The sequence below is a fragment of the Carcharhinus amblyrhynchos genome, chromosome 6 (assembly GCF_965287045.1).
Source record: "Carcharhinus amblyrhynchos chromosome 6, sCarAmb.v2.hapA, whole genome shotgun sequence".
In the NCBI taxonomy this organism is placed as follows: Eukaryota; Metazoa; Chordata; class Chondrichthyes; order Carcharhiniformes; family Carcharhinidae; genus Carcharhinus; species Carcharhinus amblyrhynchos.
Genome location: NC_137329.1, coordinates 40,016,875 through 40,039,632, shown reverse-complemented (window position 1 = coordinate 40,039,632; position 22,758 = coordinate 40,016,875). Strand labels below are relative to the sequence as shown.

The window sequence follows — 22,758 nt, the reverse complement described above, 5'->3', positions numbered from 1 at the left end:
TATAAATTATGCTGAAAAAACAGTGTGGTGCATTACATGTTCTACATTCTCCACTGAAAGTTAAATCTACTTATAACCAATGGGGTGAATATTTTTCTGCCTTCTGTAAGTTGCAAATCCTAACTTAATGTGTAGCACGCAATACCAAAATTGACAAAAGCAGTCTCAAGTTGACACTAAGGAGTAATAATAAATTTCGTTCCCTGGCTGCTGGTAAATGCCTGGAATTCAAATTGCAAATCTGCTAACTCCCCATCCTGACTTACTGCTCATGGTCATTAATAAACATAAAGAGGGAGAAGTATTTTTGCATAGTACTATCTGAAGTAATGTTACACCGACTTAAGTCAATTCCCCAGGGGCAGGTATCACTGCGAGACACTACCTGCATGACCCACAAGGATCTCCTCTTCGATACCATGTGCAGGCCAATCTTGCGGTGCTGCCTTGCACCCACCAGAGAACTGACATTGTCGGCGTTGCACTTCTTGAAGCTGCGTGAACAAATTTTATCCCCAAACTTTTAAGCTGGAGATGCATGGTGACACAGTGGTTAGCACCTCTGCCTCATAGCACCAGTGACTTGGCTTTGATTCCCGGCCTGGAAAGTGCTCTGGTTCCCTCCCACAGTTCAAAGATATGTGGATTAGATGTATTGTGCCTGCCGCACAGTCTGTTTTAATCCTTATACAGTGGACAAATAACTGCAAGTGTGTATCTTGTTAGTACCATCAACATTTATTGAAGACACACAATCAATAATCACCCACCCAACCAGCAGTAAGTTATCCTATAAAGAATACTAGAGTTCAAGTCCAATATAAGATCTTAACTTTATGTGACTGACAAATACCCAAGCAGATATTGGCCTTTTTCTGTGTATTGGACTACGTCTTCTGCGTAGTCTGGTCCTTTGATCTGGTCTGACACTTTGGCTCTGGTCTTCCTTCCTTCGCGGGTGTGATGGCTCTTCTCGTGCTGGTCATCGCTGGCGATGGTCATCATTGTTGTAGCCCGTTTGTGGGGTCAGAGAGAGAGAGAGAGATTCCTGGTTGCGCAACAGCTTTTATACCCCAGTGGGTTTTGTGTCCCTTTTGGCCATTGCCAATCAATTGATTAGGACTTGACCACCCTGATCGATAAGAGTCCAATCAGATGCTGCCACACCAACCTCTGGGTGTATACCCAACGGCCATGCCTGTAGGTGCTGGAGGCACATAGAGTTCACACTTTCCCCCCAAACAAGGGGCCATGACACCCTCATGTCTAGTAAACAACCCTGTGTGACCAGAAAGTCTCTTTCATCCGAGAGATGACCCATATCCTGTTTCTTCACTCGTCAGGGTTGCAGCCTGACTGTCTCTGTCTTTAGGCTGCAGCCTGTCATTTTAGTTTTGCCCAATTGTCCCAGAGTGCTTTGCAAATTGCCATTTTAGGTGGCCTGTTTGGCCACGGTCCCCCCTGCTTTGATCCTGAACACGAAGTGGTATCTGTCAGGAATTCCCTAGTCACTCAGCAGTCAAGCAAAGCCTAGGCATTAGCATGCACAGTGCTAATACATTCCTACAACATATTCTAGAAACTGCAGACAACAACACACTACAAATACAAACAACCACTTATTCTAGGCTCCATTATTACAATAAGCTAGTTACTCACAAATACAGACAATCAGATATTCCAAACACCATTATTATAATAAACTAATTATAAACCAACATTCAAACAAACATTCGAATAAAGTATTTGCAGACCTGAAGCACATTTTGTTTGTAGAATTTCCAATGGCTCATTAGTACAAATCGTAAAATGGCAGGCTTCCTGTAATCATTGTTCTACTGAATTAGAGGAGACCATGGTTCAGGCGTGGACACTACATTCTGCTTCCGGGTGATCCTCTTTTCCCATTGGCTGAATTGGACTGTGAGGATGATTAGGTATACCAAGGTGAACAAAATCAGTACTACTGCCAGGTGTGACATTATGCGGACAAATGGATGGATTAGGATGTTTGAGCCCCAGTTCCAAAGGTCATACCACCAAGAGGTGACTTTAATTTCCTTAATCCCCCTTTTTATCTCTTGGATCTGCTGTACTGCATTGATGAAGGTTCTGTGGGCTGTAGCCAATTTTGCTCGAATCAGGTTCAATTCCACTGGCAGGAGGTTTAGGCTTGTGTCATATCTCTCATGGTACTCCCCTAGAGTCTGTCGGAGTTCGTCAGTGGCGTTCAAATCTACCCTCTCCCTCTTATGGATGTCTATTAGTTGACTGCGACCCACCCTCACTGGTATGTCTGATTTGATGCAGAATGTGGTGTTAGTAATGTTACAATGTGCCACGCCATACTGGTATTGTTTCAGGGAGGTGGTGAGACAGTATCTCCCTGCTCCCTTGTACGCTATCCGAGTTACGTCTGTGTCCAGGCTACGAGCTTCTACTGAGCAATTTAAGCTAGTGTTTGTTCTGAAGCCACACTGTGAATGCTCGTTTAAGTAAACTGGGTACGGGCATGCGATTATTTCATCAGTTTGCTGACATCTGTCCAGAGTAGTGTCTATGAGCCTCCCTTCTTTCTCCACTAGAAATGGTAAAGTGCCGTTGTGCCTATCCAGATATCATCATGGATAGTCCCTATATTCTCCACTTCAAAGAACTCCAGTCTGACCCCGTCGTCAGTGATTATGGGGAGCCCTAATATCATTCCCAGGGCTTTCCCTGAAGTCCCTTTGCAGTCATCGTTGAACCAGACTTTGGTCAACTGTCGAATCTGGCAGCCAGATAACTCAGGGTGTTTCTTACCCATGAATACGTGTTCTATCTGTTCGTCATTAATCCAGGATGGAACTCTCTACTGCGTACCCGCTGAAGAACATAAGAACATAAGAAGTAGGAGCAGGAGTAGGCCATCTAGCCCTTCGAGCCTGCCCCGCCATTCAATAAGATCATGGCTGATCTGAAGTGGTTCAGTTCCACTTTCCTGCTTTCTCCCCATAACCCTTAATTCCCTTGCCTACCAAAAACCTATCTACCCGTGACTTAAATATATTTAGCGAGGTAGCTTCCACCACTTCAACAGGCAGAGAATTCCAGAGATTCACCACCCTTTGAGTGAAGAAGTTCCTCCTCAAATCCGTTCTAAACTGCCCTCCCCCTTATCTTGAGGCTGTGCCCTCTAGTCCTGCTGTCCTTTCTGAGCGGGAAGAATCTCTCTACCTCTACCCTATCCATCCCCTTCATTACCTTATACGTCTCTAAAAGATCCCCCCTCATCCTTCTAAACTCCAACAAGTACAGACCCAGTCTATTTAGTCTCTCTTCATAGTCCAACCCCCTCATCTCCAGTATCAGCCTAGTGAACCTCCTCTGCACTCCCTCCAAGGCCAAAATATCCTTGCGCAAGTGCTGGGATCAAAACTGCACACAGTACTCCAGCTGCGGCCTCACCAGTGCCCTGTACAGTTGCAGCAAGACCTCCCTGCTTTTATATTCTATCCCCCTCGCTATAAAGGCCAGCATCCCATTCGCCTTCTTGATCACCTGCTGCACCTGCAGACTGGGTTTTTGCGACTCATGCGCAAGGACCCCCTGGTCCCTCTGCACCATAGCATGCTGCAGCTTTTCACGCTTTAAATAGTAATCCCTCCTACTATTATTCCTGCCAAAGTGGATAACCTCACACTTGCTAACATTGTACTCCATCTGCCAGCTCCTCGCCCACTCGCTCAGCCTATCTAGATCCCTCTGCAGACTTTCCACACCCTCCGCACAATTTGCTTTTCCACTCATCTTTGTGTCATCAGCAAATTTCAACACCATACACTCAGCCCCCTCCTCCAGGTCATCTATATAAATGGTAAATAGCTGAGGCCCCAGCACCGATCCCTGCAGCACTCCACTAATTACCAACCGCCAATCAGAATAGCACCCATTGATACCAACTCTCTGCCTCCTATTAGACAGCCAATCCTCTATCCACGCTAACACCTTACCCCCAACTCCATGCCCCCTAACCTTCTGAAGCAAGGTTTTCCCTTAGCTGTTCTATCATCCACTGTCCATATGCACTACATAAAGTCCAGTTCTGTTGTCAGTCATCATCCTCTAATTTTCCTCTGATAATTTGATTGATTGTCTTGGTGTGTCCTTCTAATACAGCCACCAAGTTGGCTGTGTTCCCAGTCAGTTCCGCTTTAGCATCCTGCTGATTGTCCTCATTGGTAGAATTTAGTGTCTGTTTAACCTGTTGGGTCAGAATCCTAAGTTTATTGTCCAGGTCAGCTAAATCAAGGGCGTTGATGGTTGCTACCCCTGCCCTTTATGCTGTGGCCATGTCATTGACTAACTCCCTCTTGGATCTTTCCTGTCTTTCATCCATTCCTACCTTCCAAAGTAACAGTCTGCGAGTTAATTGGAGGTATAATCTCTGGCAGTCGGATCCCAGCTATATCAACCACCACAGGTACTAATTCATGGTGAATGTTGTCATACAAGGATTTCCCTGTATGTTTTAGTATCCATCCATTCTGTGGTCCGGGGGGACAAATTGGGTGGGATGGGTCTGGGGCTGGCTTTGGCCCAGTTCTTACGTCATACAATGCAAAGCTCCCTCTATGAGTGTCCCAGGCACTGCTGCCCGAGCTCTAATCCTTTTCCTGGGCTGTTGGCCATACATCCAATTTCAGGACACCCATTATTTGAAAATCCCCACCAATCCCCTTCTATGGTGACACTCAGACAACATTCAGTTGAACTGCCAATTGATTTTCTGTTTACCAGCCGCTGGTTGTTACACCCAAACATTATACTCTTCTCGGGGTGCACCCATAATACACCCTCCTCACATTCTCCTGCATCAGGTGGGGCAAACCATAAATAACAGGGATATCACAAGTTCATTTTGCTTGAAATGTCCTGTGTGCTTATCCCAATGATGACTCCGATGCGGTAGATCGTAGGTTGCATCTCTGTCGTCATCTGTTGCTCTATGTAATTTCTACTGTTACCACATCTAATATTTGATGTGATAATATCACTCCCCCATTTTTCCCTTTTCCGTGGACACTTAATTGATAGTGGTGTGGTCAGGAGGACCCAGGTGTATCAAGTGTCACTTGCATGTCTTAGTTTTTTTTACTCTAGTTGTGGAGCACTACGGAGCAATTTTGTTCAGTTCAATGAATAGACGAGTCATGGGGTTGTCAGAAAAGAGCTTATTTAATTGGCCAGCAAAATCAAGGCAGCCGGTTTTAGTCTAGCAGCAGTCACCATTAATATAGGCTTTCAAATTGCACTGGAGTCGGTCTGTAATGATCTGAAGAGGTGTCTGTTCTGTGAGTGCATTGGAGTTTGAAGGCGGGCTGCATGTAAAGAACAAGTGCCTCTAAGAGTCAAAAATGTGTCTCTTTAACATTAGGGATAAAGAGAGGGTGGCACAGTAGCACAGTGGTTAGCACTGCTGCTTCACAGCTCCAGGGATTTGTGTTTAATTTCCAGCTCAGGTCACTGTCTGTGTGGAGTTTGCACATTCTCCTCGTGTCTGCGTGGGTTTCCTTCGGAAGCTCCGGTTTCCTCCCACGGTTCAAAGATGTGCGAGTTAGGTTGATTGGCCATGCTAAAATTGCCCCTTAGTGTCCTGGGATGTGTAGGTTAGACGGTAAATGTGTAGGGCTATGGTCGTAGGGCCTGGGTGGGATTGTGGTTGGTGTAGACTCGATGGACCGAAGGGCCTGTTTCTGCACTGTGGGGTTCTATGTTCTATGTTTTTCTCATTAGACCACTGGAAATAAATTCTTAGTGTCACTTGGAACGCTAAGGAGCGGGGTTAAGAGTAGCTGCATATTGTCCCAGGCTTTCGTACTGTGAGAGTTTTGTTCCAATTCCTGTTGAAATGCAGCTCAGTCACCTTGAAGATTTTAAAATTTAGCACAATGGCCTCAATGATTTGTGTAATTGACTTAGTGTTGTCTTATTAAAGAAAGGTGATGAAAGAGCTGGCATTGAATTATATAATCAACCTGGTTAATGATATGAGCAGTATATGACTGCTTAAGAGTGGGTGCTTCCATCAGAGATTCTGTACGTTGTACTGGTCTGTGTTGTAGGCTGAAGGTCATCATTTGGAGCAACTTAGATTCCTTCATTTAGCATTTTCGTTAACCAATGGCCCAACAGAGACTCATCTTCTGAATCATTTGTCTAATGCGGCGCCATCATTATTTCCTCACTTGGTTTCCATATCCATGTCTGTTCATTGGACTGCACTGTGGGGTCTATGTTTGTATCAGGGTTAAGGGGTCCTTCATCTTTGTGCCCCAGTCTAATTAATCTATCTGTCTGGTCCCTTATCCATGTGGGGTTGCAGCATCGGATGTCCCCATCAAAATAACCCGTTATCGTTTAGTCAGGGCCTCACTGTTGGGTCTGGGGTTGTTAAGGCTTATGTCTATGTGAGAATCCATAATGCTGCGAGGGCCGATATCTGGCGAGTTGTGCCAGTCCCCTAGGTTGCCTAAGTCTCCTGTTATGTCTGGGTCGATCTATACCCCTAGGGGCACTCCAGGTGTGGATGAGGCTCTGGGCTGTAGTGTGGTAGGGGTAAGGGTCTGAAGGTGGGTGAGAAAGTGTCCGGGAAAATACATTTCTTGGCTGAGGCCATTCCAGTTGCCTAGTGTCATTCTCCTCTATCCCTAATAAGAGATGGTAGAAGTGATTATTCTGAGTCCCGTAAGCTTTCAGTTGAGTGACCTGGAACCAACCAATTTTCCCGTTGGTGATTAGGACTTTATACACTGAGGGGCTTATTTTGTCAGTGATGGTGTGCAGACCTGCGTATCTCAGGGACAAGAAAGAACTGGGATTGTAGAGGGAAATCATCACCTGCTGGCCAGCTGTATATGCTACCGGATGTACCCTTTTATTGAAATATGCCTTGCTCTGTTTCCTTTTAACTCCTAATCAGACAGCCGCGGCTAACTGGGCTGCTTTAATGATTTTGGTGAGCTGCTAGACAGCTTTCTCGTGGGTGAGCGCTGTGATAGCAGATTCAGTTAAGTCAGACCCCAATAAATATTCAGTTCCCCTCATAAGTCGGCCGGTCAATAATGTGGGGGGTGAATCCAGTAGAACTGAAATGGTGTTGTGTACCATCATAAGGGCAAAGTGAAGTACTGTGTCCCATGTTGTGTTGTTTTGCTGTACCGTCTTTCTAATGATCCCTTTTAGCATTTTGTTCATGCACGCTACGATTCCATCTGACTGTGGATGGTAGGCGATATGGAATTTCTGCTTGATGTGATCATAGCCGTAACGTTCTGCATCACCCGCCTGGTGAAATGTGTCCCTTGGTCGGATTCTGTGCTGCAGGGAAGACCCCATCGTGTAAACACCTGCTGGGCTAATATCTTTGTGGTGGCCTTAGCTATGTTGGATCTAGTGGGGAATGCCTTGACCCATTTGGTGAAAGCGTCTATTATTACCAGGACGTCTTTAAATCCATTCCTACATGGTGGTATTGGGGTGATATAATCAATTTGGAGATTTCTCCACGGGCATGTGCGTCTTAGCTCCGTTTTCCTGGCATACCTATCGGGACTGTTCTGGACACAAATTAAACAACCGTCAATATAATGGGTAACATCACTGTGCAGTTCGGGCCACCAACTCAATTCTTGTAATCGCTTGATTGTTGTCTCTATGTCCTGGTGGCCATGTACTGGTAGATGAGTTGGTTTCTGTCCTGGCTAGGGACTACATATTGCCTGCCTTTAATATCAAACCATCCTGGATCCGTACCATTGTTTAAAAAGGGTAGTAGGGATAACCCGAGTAATTACAGGCCAGTGAGCTTGACATCAGTGGTAGGGAAGTTGTTAGAGAGGATTTTTAGAGATAGGATGTATACGCATTTAGAACGTAGCAATCTGATTAGTGACAGGCAACATGGCTTTGTAAAGGAGAGGTCGTGCCTTACAAATCTGGTAGAATTTTTTGAGGAGGTGACAAAAACGGTTGACGAAGGATGAGCTGTTGATGTCATCTATATGGATTTCAGTAAGGCATTTGACAAGGTCTCTCATGGCAGGTTGGTGAAAAAGGTTAAGGCTCATGGGATACAAGGACAGGTAGCTAGATGGGTTGAGAATTGGCTTGGCAACAGGAGACAGAGGGTAGCAGTGGAAGAGTCTTTTTCTAGCTGGAGATCTGTGACTAGTGGTGTTCCGCAGGGCTCCGTACTGGGACCTGTGCTACTTGTAATATATATAAATGATTTGGAAGAGGGAGTAACTGGTGTGATCAGCAAGTTTGCAGATGACACGAAGGTGGCTGGACTTGCTGATAGTGATGAACAGTGTCTAACAATACAGCAGGATATAGATAGGCTGGTAAACTGGGCGGTGAAATGGCAGATGGAATTTAATCCAGATAAATGCGAGGTGATGCATTTTGGAAGAAATAATGTAGGGGAGAGTTATACAATAAGTGGTAGGATCATTAAGAGTATAGAAACACAGAGGGACCTAGGTGTGCAAGTTTACAAGTCCTTGAAGGTGGCAGTACAGGTGGAGAAGGTGGTGAAGAAGGCATATGGTATGCTTGCCTTTATAGGAAGGGGTATAGAGTATAAAAGCTGACGTCTAATGTAGCAGTTGTATAGAACGTTGGTTAGACCACATTTGGAGTACTGCGTCCAGTTCTGGTCGCCGCACTACCAAAAGGATGTGGAGGTTTTGGAGAGAGTGCAGATGAGGTTTACCAGGATTCTGCCTGTTATTGAGGGTCTTAGCTATGAGGAGAGATTGGGCAAATTGGGGTTGTTCTCCCTGGAAAGACGGAGAATGAGGGGAGACCTAATAGAGGTGTATAAGATTATGAAGGGTATAGATAGATTGAACAGTGGGAAGCTTTTTCCCAGGTTGGATGCGAAAATCACGAGGGGTCATGGGCTTAAGGTGAGAGGGGCGAGGTATAATTCAGATGTTAGAGGGAGGTTTTTCACACAGAGGATTGTAGGGTCCTGGAATGCACTGCCAAGTAGGGTGGTGGAGGCAGGCACGCTCGAGTTGTTTAAGGCTTACCTAGATCGGCACATGAGCAGACTGGATATGGAGGGATACAAAAGAATGTTCTAGTTAAGGATCAAGAGCCTCAGGACATTCCTGGGAATTAATAGATTCCTATGGGGGCCGTCCAACATATTTTATGGTTCACCTGTCTCTTATGTTGGAGCTACTGGGGATCTTCAGTTAATGTCTGTATAGGCTGTTGTATGTTTATTGATGTCTCTTTTTTACATCCACAGGCGATTCAGTCCGCCTTGTTGGCCAACAAGGGGCATACACGCAGTGGGTCATGCGAGGGCTGCTCTTGGACGTTGCTTTGAGAGTTGCCTAGTGCTTCACGTCGTTAGTGTACACTTAAACTGGACCAATTGACGGGCAACACGACAGCTCAGTGGTAATCACTGTTTGCTGTGCAGTTACAGGGACCCGGGTTGGATCTCCAGCTTGGGTCGGTGTCTGTGGGAGTTTGCACATTCTCCCCGTGCTTGCGTGGGTTTTCTCTGGGTGCTCCGGTTTCCTCCCAGACCCCAAAAACGTGCTTTTAGGCTGATTGGTGTCAATAAATTGTCCCTGAATTGGATCTCCCTTAATCTGGCGCACATATAATTCTCTAAATTTGCACACCCTTTATTGTGGAGTCCACGAGATGTAGACAAAAGTTGTAGGATTGGAATGAGACATTCATTGAGTGTTAAAATGGGCAGTGCGGGTTTGTAGGGCTGTAGGGCCTGTTTCCTGTGCTGTGCTATTCTCTGTTCTTTGTATTTTGTCCTTCCATTTCTCATATGGGGCTGGGTAGACTCCATCTAAAATTTGCCTTAGGGAACTGTCAGTGCGCTGCACCTGGACCGGGTTGGCTATATTGGTTTGGCAAATGGTCACAGCGTTTACTCACTCTCCTACAGGTGGCTGCCAAAACTGTCCCGTACGAGCACCGACCTTGGCTAGTGCATCAGCCTTATAATTACCAGGTGGAGAGGTCCTATGGTGGCTTCTAACCTTAATAATCCCATATGTGCACCCTTTGGTGGCCCGCAGAATGTATTTTAATAAGGGGGCTGATGGTAGGGGCTTTCCGTCTGCAGATATGAAGCCTCTGGCTCCCCATAACGGTAGGAATTCAATCAGGCTATTGCATATGTACATACTATTGGAGTGTATGTTGGCAAGGGTTGGAAATAGGTCTGGGTGACTCACTATGTATGCGACTGCTGCTAGTTCGGCAGCTTGAGCATTCAAATGGCTGGGTAATTTGAGGGTGAGTTCTATTATTGGCTGTCCCTGTTGGCTTTCCATATAAATGCCACATCCTGTGATTCTGGTCCCATCCTTTATGATGGATGAACCGTCTACATAAATTCTCAAGGCTGAGGGTGGCTGTTGGGTGGCTATCTGTTTGGTCCATGATTGTCTCTCCTGTTTTTTCAGGATAAATGGACCAGTGTGGTCCTTTGTGGCTATAACCTGACACTCATGCAGATCTCCCCCATAATTTAAATTATCTGCTAGGAACGTGGGCACTTTGGTTCGCTTTACAGTGATGTCCCTACCCCGCAGTAGTAGTGTCCAACGGGCAACGCGGACCTGGCTTATTGAGCCGTCTTTAAGGCAGCTGTCCAACAGAAGCAGGGTGGGGGTGTGTGTTCAGTGAGGACGGTTATTGCATTCAGTCCAGTGATATAGGCAAAATGCTGCACGGCCCAAAATACTGCGAGCAGGTGTCGTTCATACCCGGAGAAGCCCTGTTCGACTGGGTCTAATACTCATGGGGCATAGGCTACTGGGCCTGGTCTAGCATGTCTTTCTTATAATAATACTGCTGACAGTGTGTGGTCAGTGGCTGCAACTTCTAAGGGTATGGTAGGTCTGAGTCAGGGATTAGTAAGCCTGGTGCTGTGGCAAGGGCGCGCTTTAGATCGGTTACTGCAGCTGTGTGCTGCTCAGTCCGCTTCCCGGCTGCATTTTTCTTTAGCAATTCGGAAGTGGGGCTGCCTTCATGGCAAAGCCGTCTATATGGTTCCGACAGTACTCTACCAGACCTAGGAAAGATCGGACGGCACTCACATCTCGGGGCAGTAGAAGGTGCACTATGGAGTCTGTCCTTTTCTGTTCGATCTCCCTCTTCCCATGGGTAATCACTGTACCTAGGTATATAACCTCGGGTTGCAAAATTTGGGTCTTTTTTCAGGTTGGCTTTGCAACCTAATGAGTGGAGCAGTGCGAGTAGTTCCTCCACCAATGTTATATGCTCCTCTTTGGTGTTAGTCTGTAACAATAAATCATCTACATATTAGACCAAGCACTCAAGTCAGGAAAACTCTTCTAATCCGGTAGCTAGTCGTCTGTGAAAGATGGACGGGGAATTATAGAAACCCTGTGGTATACAAGTTCAAGTATATTGCTGTCCTTGAAAGGTAAAGGCAAACTTGTACTGGCAAGACTGATTTAAAGGGATGGACCAGAAGCCATTACTAATATCTAGTACCTTCACAAACTTTGCCTGGGCCCCCTGTCTCATCATGGTGACGGGGCTTGTGGCTACTGTGGGGGTCGTGAATGAGGTAACCTTATTTAATTCCTGGTAGTCGACCGTTAAGCTCCACGATCCATCTACCTTCGTCACAGGCCGCATCGGCGCATTATTTGTGGATGCCACTCATCTCAACACCCCCTGCTGTAATAGACTATCAATTACTTTGGCTACCTTCCCCCTCTGCCTGTCTGGAGAAACCATATTGTCTCTGTGGTTTCGGGTCCGGCCCTTCAATTAACACCACCCCAGGTATCTGGCCACAATCATGTTTATGCCGTGCAAATACCCCATTGTTCCTTTGAAGCACCTCCCTGATGGCAGGATCACTGCTAATCGTTAAGGGATCAAACCAGAATTCCCCTATTGTGCTAATCCTATTAGCATACGTCCCGACTGGGATGATTGATGGCGCTCTGCTAATTGTAGCCATCTGCCAAATGCATTGATTCGCTGGATCATCTATTCATATAATCGGACCCAAGAATGTGTTCAGCATTTGGGGGAAGGTCAGCTAACGCTACTGGATGGTCACACACCATGTTACCTAGGCAGACCTGTACAGGGCTTGTAATGCGTCCCTCCTGCATGTGTCCTGTGAATCCACTGAGTGTAATTGTGCTCGTAGTTGGCCAAGGGATGTCTGTTTTTAATTTTGATACATTTAGGGTAGCTCGGGAGCCTCCAGTATCCCAAAGGAATTCTACAAGGTGGCCTCTTACCTCACCATTAACTACGGGTCTCCCTATGTTATCCCACCTGGTGCTACAGATCCAGGTTGGGGAGGCCAGGCACCATCAATCTAGGGTTCCATAGGCAGGGACAGTCGGATACAGTGATGGGCTCATGCTTACGGTATGCATGGGATGACTGGGACCTTCCATCAGTGGTGGACGGTGTTCCCTCTCGTACTCAGGAGCTGGCCTAATTGGTGGAGCCGGTGGTCCTATTATCTCGGGAACTGTGTATATGGTGGCGGGGTCTCCTACAATCTCAGGCAAAGTGACCTGGCTGCCCGCAATTAAAACGTGTCCCTCTATCTCTCCCAGGGGCTGCTTGTAAGGTGGAACTGTATTTCTCTGGTATTGGTGATCCCCTCCACCCTTGTTTCTCCATACTGGACCCTGACTGGCCCTCATTGGAAGCATTCTCGCTTCCCTTTCTGACCGTGATATTGAGGGTCCCTGAACTTCCTGTTCTCAGACTCGAGCTAAGCACCTGAGAACCCATGTTTCATTGTGCGTGGTTTCTGCAGGGTCAAAGTTAGCACAGGCTTTCTTGCCTTCCTCTGTGGTGTGCAAGACTAATGTCCTTGCCTATTTGGATGAATCAGCTTCATTCAATCTAGCCCAATCCAGTTCCCCATATACTCCCATGAAGGGCATCCATAAATGACCAGCAAAGGCAGTCGGATGTTCCCCTTTCCTCTGTCTATATTTATTTAACCCATCTACAGGATCCCCTTTATTAAACCCTACCGCTGTCAACATCACTTCCTTAATTTCGTTTAAGGTTTCTTCCCCAATATTTTGAGGGGCTGGCAGGGCAGATCGCACAAACTTGCTTAAGCACATGAGTATCAGCTTCACCTCTTCCTTTTCATCTAACCCATGCATTATCTTCTACTGTCTAACATCCTGAAAGAAACTGTGTGGGTCAGCCGATGGCTCAAAGGTTGTGATTTTATTTGTGATCTCAGCCAATTGTGCCACTGTAAATGAGGTCGTATATGTAACAGCTGGGCCCTGAGCCCCTCCTGTCCGACATTCAGTCTCACTGAGTGCATCAGTACTGGAGATGAATCTGGAGGCGCAGTGGTTATGACTTCTTCTAGTGATGGTGGTGGAAGCCAATCCTCGGTTTGCATAACGTAAAGTCTAGTAATCTCTTTTAACTCTCCCCAATCCGCATTCTCTGTCTCCTCTTCCTCTACTGTCCCAAAGGCACCCATAAATCCATTTTGAACTGATAATAGGGATTCCAGCCATGAAATTTCTTGCTGGCATTTGGAGTGGTCAGCTGTTGCCTGTCTCTGTTCTTCACTGGCTTGATATAGCGCCTTCATTGCCACCTGCAGATCAGTGAACTTAGCTTCCAATCGTGCCTACTGCCCGTTCAGTTTCACCTTTGGCCAAGACAGAGCGTTGGGTGCCTTGGTAGACTCTCTCATACTGGGTTTGAAAATTGCCCAGATGTAATAAATTTGCCTGGGTTGGTTTTCTTTAATTCATCTACCTCTCTACTGTTTTTGGCTCTTATCTGTTCTATCCTCTCCTGCTGTTGTTCCTTTAGTTTCTTAATCTCCTCCTCCTTTTCCTCTTGTGCCTGCTTCGATTCCTCCAGTTCCTTACAAACTGTGTTTAATTCCTTTTCTGTTCCTGGCAGTTGTCCTAAGTAGCTCACAATGGCAATTTCTTTCTCACATTTGTCTGTCCGTTTTCCCTGAACTTTCCTTAGATCATCCCAATACTTCTGTCCTAGGGATCCCAGTCCTGTCTCAGTATTGGCACAAGATTCTGCCCATGGGGTTCACCATTTCTTCTTAATAAATTCCCTGAATTTTGTTTCCCACGTGGGACACTTCTCCATCTCTGTGCTGTTTCCTGTCATTCTATATTCAACAACAAGGGGTAGGGAGTTGAGTGAGGGACTGCAGGTACAGCTTTGGGCTATGTTCCGGTCCTAATCCCTCCGGATTCTAATACAAACCTATGGAGTTTACCCTACCCTTCTTGTTAGTAACAATGCATGAAACAATAAATAATTTCCCGAAAGCAGTTATTTGACCAGTAAGGAGTTTACACCTGTTGGCTCTACCATTCCATCTAGATTCTGCAGGGTTCAATATCAGAGCAACAAAGTTATTTCTTATCGAGCGCACCCGGGGACACCAATTGTTGTGCCTGTTGCACAGTCTGTTTTAATCCCTATACGATGGACAAATAACAGTGAGTATATATCTCGTTAGTACCACCAATATTTACTGAAGACACACAATCAATAATCACCCACCCAACCAACAACAAGTTATCCTACAAAGAATACTAGAGTTCAAGTCCAATATAAGACCTTAACTTTGCATGACTGACAAATACCCAAGCAGATATTGGTCTTTATCTGTGCATTGGTCCTTGGCGTAGTCTGGTCCTTTGATCTGGTCTGATACTCTGGCTCTGGTCTTCCTTCCTTCTCGGGTGTGGTGGCACTCTTCATGCTGGTTGTTGCTGGTGATGGTCACCGTTGTTGTCGCCACTCATGAGGTTAGAGAGAGAGAGGTTCCTAGATGCGCAGCACCCTTTATACTCCATTGGGTTTCGTGTCCCTTTTGGCCACTGCTAATCAATCGATCAGGACTTGATCACCGGTGCTGCCACATTGATCTCTGCATGTGTACCCAACGGCCATGCTTATTGGTGTTGGAGGTGCATAGTGTTCACACCTTCCCCCCCAGACAAGGGGCCACAGTCACACTATGTCTGCTAAACAACCCAGTGTGACCAGGAAGTCTCTTTCATCCTGAAGATGACCCATATCCTGTTTATTCACTCGTCAGGGTTGCAGCCTGATTGTCTCTGTCTTTAGGTTGCAACCTGTCGTTTTAGTTTTGCCCAATTGTCCCAGAGTGTTTTCCAAATTGCCATTTTAGATGGCCTGTTTGGCCACAGGTCGAATGGCCATGCTAAATTGCCCCTTAGTACCAGGGAGACTAACCAGGGTAAATGCATGGGGTTATGGGGATAGGGCCTGGGTGGGATTGTGGTCAGTGCAGACTCAATTGGCTGAATGGCCTCCTTCTGCACTGTAGGATTCTGTGCGCGATTTTGAAATATTTTCCCTTGGCACAAGCCAATGTGCACCAGAATACTTAACTCTGAATTGTCGGCCTGAATTGGAGAAAGATTTAACAGTTATTTATGGTAACTTGGAAAAGCTGTGCTGTTGTATTAAAGGCATCTTGTTAGGAATTCCTGTACTTGAATTTCAAATACTTAATCCTCGTGTCAATTCCATTAGTATTAAATATGTGAAAAATCAAGCATAATGATGAACCAAAGTTCAGGGAGTCCTAGCTTTGAAATTGTGATAAGCATATATAAAAAGACATACAAATATAAAATCAAGAGATAAATTACTCAGTCTCTTTCTCAGGACTCAAACAACTTTACTTAGAAATTCTCTCACTTAGGAAAGGAGATCTGAAGAAGATATCAACAACTGAAAATTTAGAAAATCTTTCTGAAATTGTTGCAGGCACTGAAAATAGCAAATAGGAACTTCAAAATAGGAACTTCAGAACTTCTTCACTCAAAGGGTGGTGAATCTCTGGAATTCTCTGCCCGTTGAAGTGGTGGAGGCTGCCTCGCTAAATATTTTTAAGACGCGGGTTGATGGGTTTTTGATAGGAGAGGGGATTAAGGGTTATGGGGAGAGGGCGGGAAAGTGGAACTGAGCAGCGACAGATCAGCCATGATCTTATTGAATGGCGGGGCAGGCTCGAAGGGCTGGATGGCCTACTCCTGCTCCTATTTCTTATGTTCTTATGTTCTTATGAACACTGGTCAAATTATTTTAATCAAAATTACTAGTGATATTATGACATTACTATGCATGTCTCAACCGCTCCCATGATATATCAGCCCTCTTGGGAAAACTTCAATTGTTGGCATTATCTCTTCTTTATCTGTGAAATGTAAGGTGGCATGGCAGCACAGTGGTTAGCACTGCTGCCTTACAGTGCCAGGGACCCAGGTTCAATTCCTGCCTTGGGTCACTATCTGCATGAAGTTTGCACGTTTTCCCTGTGTCTGTGTGGGTTCCCTCCAAATTCTCTGTTTTTTTTCCCCAGTCCAAAGATGTGTAGGTTGGGTTGATTGGCCATGCTAATTGACTGTGGTGACAGGGGGATTGGCAAGGTAAACATGTGGGGTTACAGGATAGGGCCTGGGTAGGATTGTGATCAGTGCAGACTTGATGGGCCAAATGACCTCTTTCTGCACAGTAGGTATTCCACAATCAGCAGATGAAAATCTACCTGGGCCTTGAGCACCCAGATGCCCACCTGAATCAGCCCCCTTGCAGATTATTAACAAAGCATCCAGAACACCTTAGAAACACAGATGGAAAGCTGAAAATCAGGCCTGTTGCGAAGCTCTGCAACCTTGATGGAGAATTGAATGACGTTTGTGTAGCATGCACTAGACCTGCTTTCACTCTACATTGAGGCTTCACCTGTAGTCCTAAAAAGGATTGTTAAAGGCCTCTCCCAAACACATGAGCATTTTGGTTTTTGGAAAGATTTGTATGTGGCCATACAAAAATCATCTGGCCTGCTATTAATCTGTCATTACTCAACCCAGCACAGAACTGCACTTTAAATATTCAAATGTACTTTTGCAGGATTTATGCCTGAAAATGTAATTGAAATTGTTTGTTAAACAAAGCTGCTAGACTCTGCCACTGCATTGGGCTGTAAGTAAGTATTAGTAAGTGGAGAAGTCAAAAATTCCTGATTAAAATTTCAGAGGAAACAAATTATTCTGAATTTTGGCACAGTATAGTAGAGTGTCATTATACAATACCACAAACTGGTGGCACATGATCTTGCATTGTAATTCTCTCACACTGCTGAGTGCCAGTATTAACTGTAATGCCAGGTAAATGGGAAGAGAAATGTAAAGCGTGGCAAGCTTAATCTCAGAATACATTTTCTCATAGAGAAAAAAGAACAATTAGAAGAAACAACATCCATGGTTCTTGTGCTTATAAAGATTCAATCTTACTGTCTTTACTTTATTATACATGGACTGATAAGAATTTCAACCTTGCATATTATCCAGCCATATAATAATATTCTGAACTCTTCTGCACTAATAAACGGGGGCTACAATATTAACTATTAGCATGAAGAGAAGGCTGTTGCACTGTATTCACCACTGGACTCTCAGGTGGAATGGGAAGAGTAGCTGTGGCAATGAAAGAAGGGATGCAGAAGAATGGATGGCAGTGAAAGACATTGATAGGGTGAATGACTGCAAGGGTAGTGAATAGCAGTGAGAAGGAAAATGAATAGCACAGAAAAATTGGAATAGACTGCTTCAAAAGAAGGACGAATGAACGACAAATGAAGAAAGATCATTGAGGACAGTGAACATGGTGGGAAAGGATGGCAATGAAGGCAAATAAAATGAAAAGCAACAGTAGGAAGTTGTAGAAGCTCTTTGGTGCAAAAGGGAAAGATGTTGAGAGTGATGCTGTGGGATAGAACGGGAAGAAGAATATCATAATTGACTAAAGACAAGTGAGAAGGATCTGAAGGAGGAGGCAGCTCACCAATGTGAACAACTAGGGTAAGAACAATATCAGATTCAAATAGGTGATCAAGAGAAGATTATCAGCTGAGCTGAGTTGGAGAAGAAGAGTGCCACTTTGAATTGATGGAAGTAATGTTAAAGCGTGCAAGTGTGAACTGAGGAGGTTGGAAGAGAGAAAACATTCTGGGAAATGGTGCAGAGTTGGATGAGGTTTTGGCCCAGAACTTTGATTCACATTGAGGTTATCAGTGCCCATTGTTGTTGAGGAATAAATTGGACACCAATTTCTCTTGTCCACATTCTAAGTGATGAAGCATAAAAATCAGGACATTGTAGTCCACTTTGTCCTCAGTCTCCTCAAACTTTGCTATCCCAGTAGCTTGCTCAGTGATTCAGCCATTAAACAGACAAAGGACATGAAACTTCAGTACTTCCCCACTAAATGCCTACCAAACTTTACTCAGAGGGTAGTAAGGGCGTGGAATGCCCTGCCTGCAGTAGTTGTGGACTCACCAACTTTAAGGGTGTTCAAATGGTCAGTGGATAGGCATATGGATAATATTGGAATAGTTTAGGTTAGAGGGTCATTAGATTGGTTCCACTGGTCGGCGCAACATTGAGGGCCGAAGGGCCTGTACTGCGCTGTAATGTTTTATGTTCTATGTAAACACATCCAAAGAAGTTAGGGCTTGTCCATTTAAGTGTGAATACATTTTTAAAAGCGTGATTTAACATTTAAGCTTTATCATTTAAGCATTCTTTTTCATTTTTTCTTTAATTCATGATCCCTTTAATTTTTAACCATTATTGAAGATTTCATCAAAAATGAAAATTAATTTTGTTTTTTTTCCTTGCTTGTATCTCCCCCTTAATCCTACTCTTTCACAGAATCATAGAATGATGAATCATAGAATCCCTACAGTGCAGAAGGAGGCCATTTGGTCCGTCAAGCTTGCTCTGACAACCATCCCACCCATGTCCTATCCCTGTAATCCCATGTAGTTGTTCTGCTAATCCCCTGACACTATGGGACAATTTAGCATGTCCAAACAACCTAACCCGCACATTTTTGGAGTGTGGGAGGAAGCTGGAGCTCCCAGGAAATCCGCACAGACACAGAGAGAATGAGCAAACTACACACAGATTGTCATCTGAGTCCGGAATTGAACCTGGGTCCCTGCCGCTGTGATACAACAGTGCTAATCATTGTGCAACCATGCTGCCCTTTCTTTCCACCTTTTTCATTTTCTGCATATGCATTTTCATTAATTCAGACTCATACTTCCTAGCTTAGGGTCTCCATGTCTCAGTGCGGAATCTTCAGTCTGACTTGTTGAAGAGACATTTTGTCTCGTGATTTAACATTTAAGCTTTATCATTTAAGCATTCTTTTTCATTTTTTCTTTAATTCATGATCCCTTTAATTCTAAGCACTTTCTTGAGGGCACTACCTTCTGTCAACACCTTGTGTCAAATTTAAGTCGTGTGACAGAGCTCCCAATCTGGCTGGCTGCATTGCAGAGATTAGAATGTCCTAACCATCCATTCTAATTTGAAAAATTGCCATTAACCACAACTGTGTTCCTGTAGACTTATTTTCTAAATGCCTACTTTCCCTTTTATTCCGTGAGCTATAATTTTGCTTATAAGTCTCTTGTGTGGCACTATATAAAATGCCTTTTGGAAATTCATATACACCACATCAACAGTGTTGCCCTTATCAACCTTGTCTGTTACCTCTTCAAAAAATTCCATCAAACAATTTTTTCCCCTAATGAATCTATGTTGGCTTTCCTTAATTATCCTGCACTTGTCTAAGTGACTATTGTTTTAATCCCAAACTATAATTTCCAAAATCTTCCCTGCCATTGAAATCAAACAAACTAGCCTGGAGCCGCCAGTCTATTCCTTGCACCCCTTTTTGAATGAGGGTGTAACATTCACAATTCTTCAATCCTCCAGCATCAACCCTGTGTCTCAAGAAGACTGGAAGATTATCTCAAGTGTCTCTGTAATTTCCACTCTCACTTCTCTCAGTATTCTTGGATGTGTCTTAGTTGGTCCCAGTATCATATCTATTTCAAGTAAAGATAGCCTTTCTAACACACCTTCTCTTCTTGATTGTAAATTCTTTGACTGTACCATCCGCAGTCTGGATAACATTTTCTTCCATTGTAAAGACAAATGCAAATTTTATGCCACTGCTATTTCTCTGCTTCATGCACAAATCCCCATTTTTATCCCTACTCAGCCCTACTGTTTCTTTTACCAGCCTTTTATTATTTGTATGTGTATAGAAGGCCCATAAAAGATTCTCTTTTATGTTAGCCGCCAGTCACTTTTCATGTTCCCTTGCTCTTCTTATTGTTTTTTTCATTTCCCCTCTGGTCCTTCTATATTCAGCCTGATTCTCCATTGTACTTTCTAGCTGACATCTGCCGTACCCACGCTCTTCCTTTTGATCTTCACCACTATCTGTTTCATTTTTCAGAGTACTCCGGATTCATTAGTTCTACTTTTTGCCTTCAAAGAAATATACCTTGACATTGTGCATAGTACTTTTTCCTTGAAGCTGGCCCTTTATTCAGCTGCTATCTTTTCATTTGATTCCGACTCGCTCAATTCAGATGCATTCTCAACCCATTGAAGTTGGCTTTCCCCTAATTAATTATTCCTACACCAGATTTTTCTTTGTTCTTGCCCATGGTCAACCTTAACCTAATGATACAGTGCTCACTGTCCCCTAAATGTTCTTCAATTATTATGTGAACCACTTGGGCTAACTCATTCCCCAGAACCAGTTCCAAAAATATCTGTCATCTCATTAGACCAAAAACATACTGCTGCAAAAAATTATTTTGAACACATTCCAGGAACTTTCACATTTCTTGTCCCTTTACGTTGTGTAGACAAGTTGGGCCAAAGGGCCTGTTTCCATGTTCTAAACCTCTATTCCTATTCCAGTCAATGGGTGGAATTTTCCCATCCCACCCACCATGGGACATGCACTGGGCAGTACACTAACCAATGCCCAGTGGGCACCCCCTGCCACCTGACCCTCTGGGAGCCCCAGTTGCCCCTCACTTTACTCCAGAGGGGTCAGGCACTGTGGTTAACACTGTTGCCTCACAGCACAAGGGACTGGGGTTTGATTCACAGCTTGGGTCATTCTCTGTGTGGAGTCTGCACGTTCTCCCAGTGTCTGCGTGGGTTTCCTCTGGATGCTCCGGTTTCCTCCCACAGTCTGAAAGACGTGCTGGTTAGGTGCATTGGCCATGATAAATTCTTCCCTAGTATATCCGAACAGGTGCTGGAGTATGGTGACTAGGGGATTTTGACATTAACTTCATTGTGGTGTTAATGTAAGCCTACTGGTGACACTAATAAATAAAAAATAAATAAATAAATAGGCTGCAAGCCCCCTAAAAGTGGGGAGCAACTGTAATCCCCGCCAGAGTGAAATACCGTGGAGATGTGGGAGATGCTAGCAGGTCTAGAGACTTCAGTCCTGAGCCCACTAATCGTATTTAAATTATATCACAATGACCATGTAAGTAATGTTTGAATCGCCCCATCAATTTCTGGTGTAGAGCAGATGACACTAGAAATCCGGTACTGGGAGTTGCACGTGGGGTGTGAACACTTGAGCGAACTCAGCAAATTGGCCGCTGCGAGAATCTCCCGGTCGGCTGCGCTAATTGTTTAGTGTAACAGGATAGGAGAATCGCAGCCTGTGGCTTTCAATTCTCCAACTTCTGGCCTTACTTCCAGAGTCTGCTTCTACTGAACCTCCCCTCTGATGCTTAGCTGCTGGGGAAGGTGAGCTCCTATGCAATTATCTTTTAAGGTCAGTTACTTCCTCTGGGTGCATGGTTGAGACTTGAGCTCTTTTCCATATGTGGATCAGAAACAGGCTTTTCCGAGACCCTAAACTCATCCTAATCTCACGGAGGAGTGCCCTTAATTGGCATGGAGCCAAGTTTCTTGTCCAATTAAGGGAAACAGCCAAGCTCTTGAATCTGAAGGGTCAATCAGAGGCCTCATATCTTAAGAGGACCAGCAGGCTGAAATAGCAAGTAAGTAAAAGAGATGGCATTTCAAATGGAGATATCCTCTAACCAACCTTATTAACACTTAAATGAAAGAAAGATTCTTATGGCCATCAATTTGGTGAAGGGAGAAGCTGGAGGCCCTTTACAGGGCAGCATGTGGCTGCTCTCACACCCAGATGGACAGGGAGAGCCTCTTGATCACTTGGAGTGCTGGCCCCCTGACATGCAGCTGACTGCCCACTTCCAGGCACATAATCTATCGCCTGTTAGTGTGGCAAACTGGAATGCAACTGGAAAATTCCAGTTGGCTTTCTTTAATTGGACTCAACAACGAGGCTAATCGTCCACCCTCCAAATTGGGACAGATTGACACTATTTTCCCCTGAATCCGGCTAAGTTAGGGGTTCCATTCGGAGACACGCAGGGTAGAATAGGTGTAGGGTGATGCGGCGGTGCGGGCTCGTTGGGCCGAAGGGCCTGTTTCCCACGCTGGGTTGTTCTTTGTTCTTTGTAGATAACTGTCACATAGCCACATTGCCCCCTCATCCCCATTCAATTCACTGGCACTCAGCATAGAGCCATCTAGCAGCTTGCACCATGTGCCAGAGGAGAGGTTGGCATATGTATCAATCTGGTGTTCTATTTCAAAAGATATGGGCTGGAGTGGCAACAAGCACCAGGTAACGTGCACATTTTATTTCTTAATTGGGCTGCATTCATTTGAAGGGAAAGTGATTGGTGACTATAGAAGAAACTGTTGTCCCAGCATTGTTACCTTAGGATAGTACCCAGTGATCGCTCTA

At 44.8% G+C, this 22,758-nt stretch overlaps 1 protein-coding gene across 4 annotated transcripts in view; it reads left to right on the top strand.

Annotated features, from left to right (window-relative positions):
- The window catches only part of abcc8 (ATP-binding cassette, sub-family C (CFTR/MRP), member 8), a 251,996-nt gene that overhangs the window by 78,009 nt on the left and 151,229 nt on the right, over window positions 1–22,758 (top strand). The gene's annotated exons all lie outside the window — the stretch shown is intronic.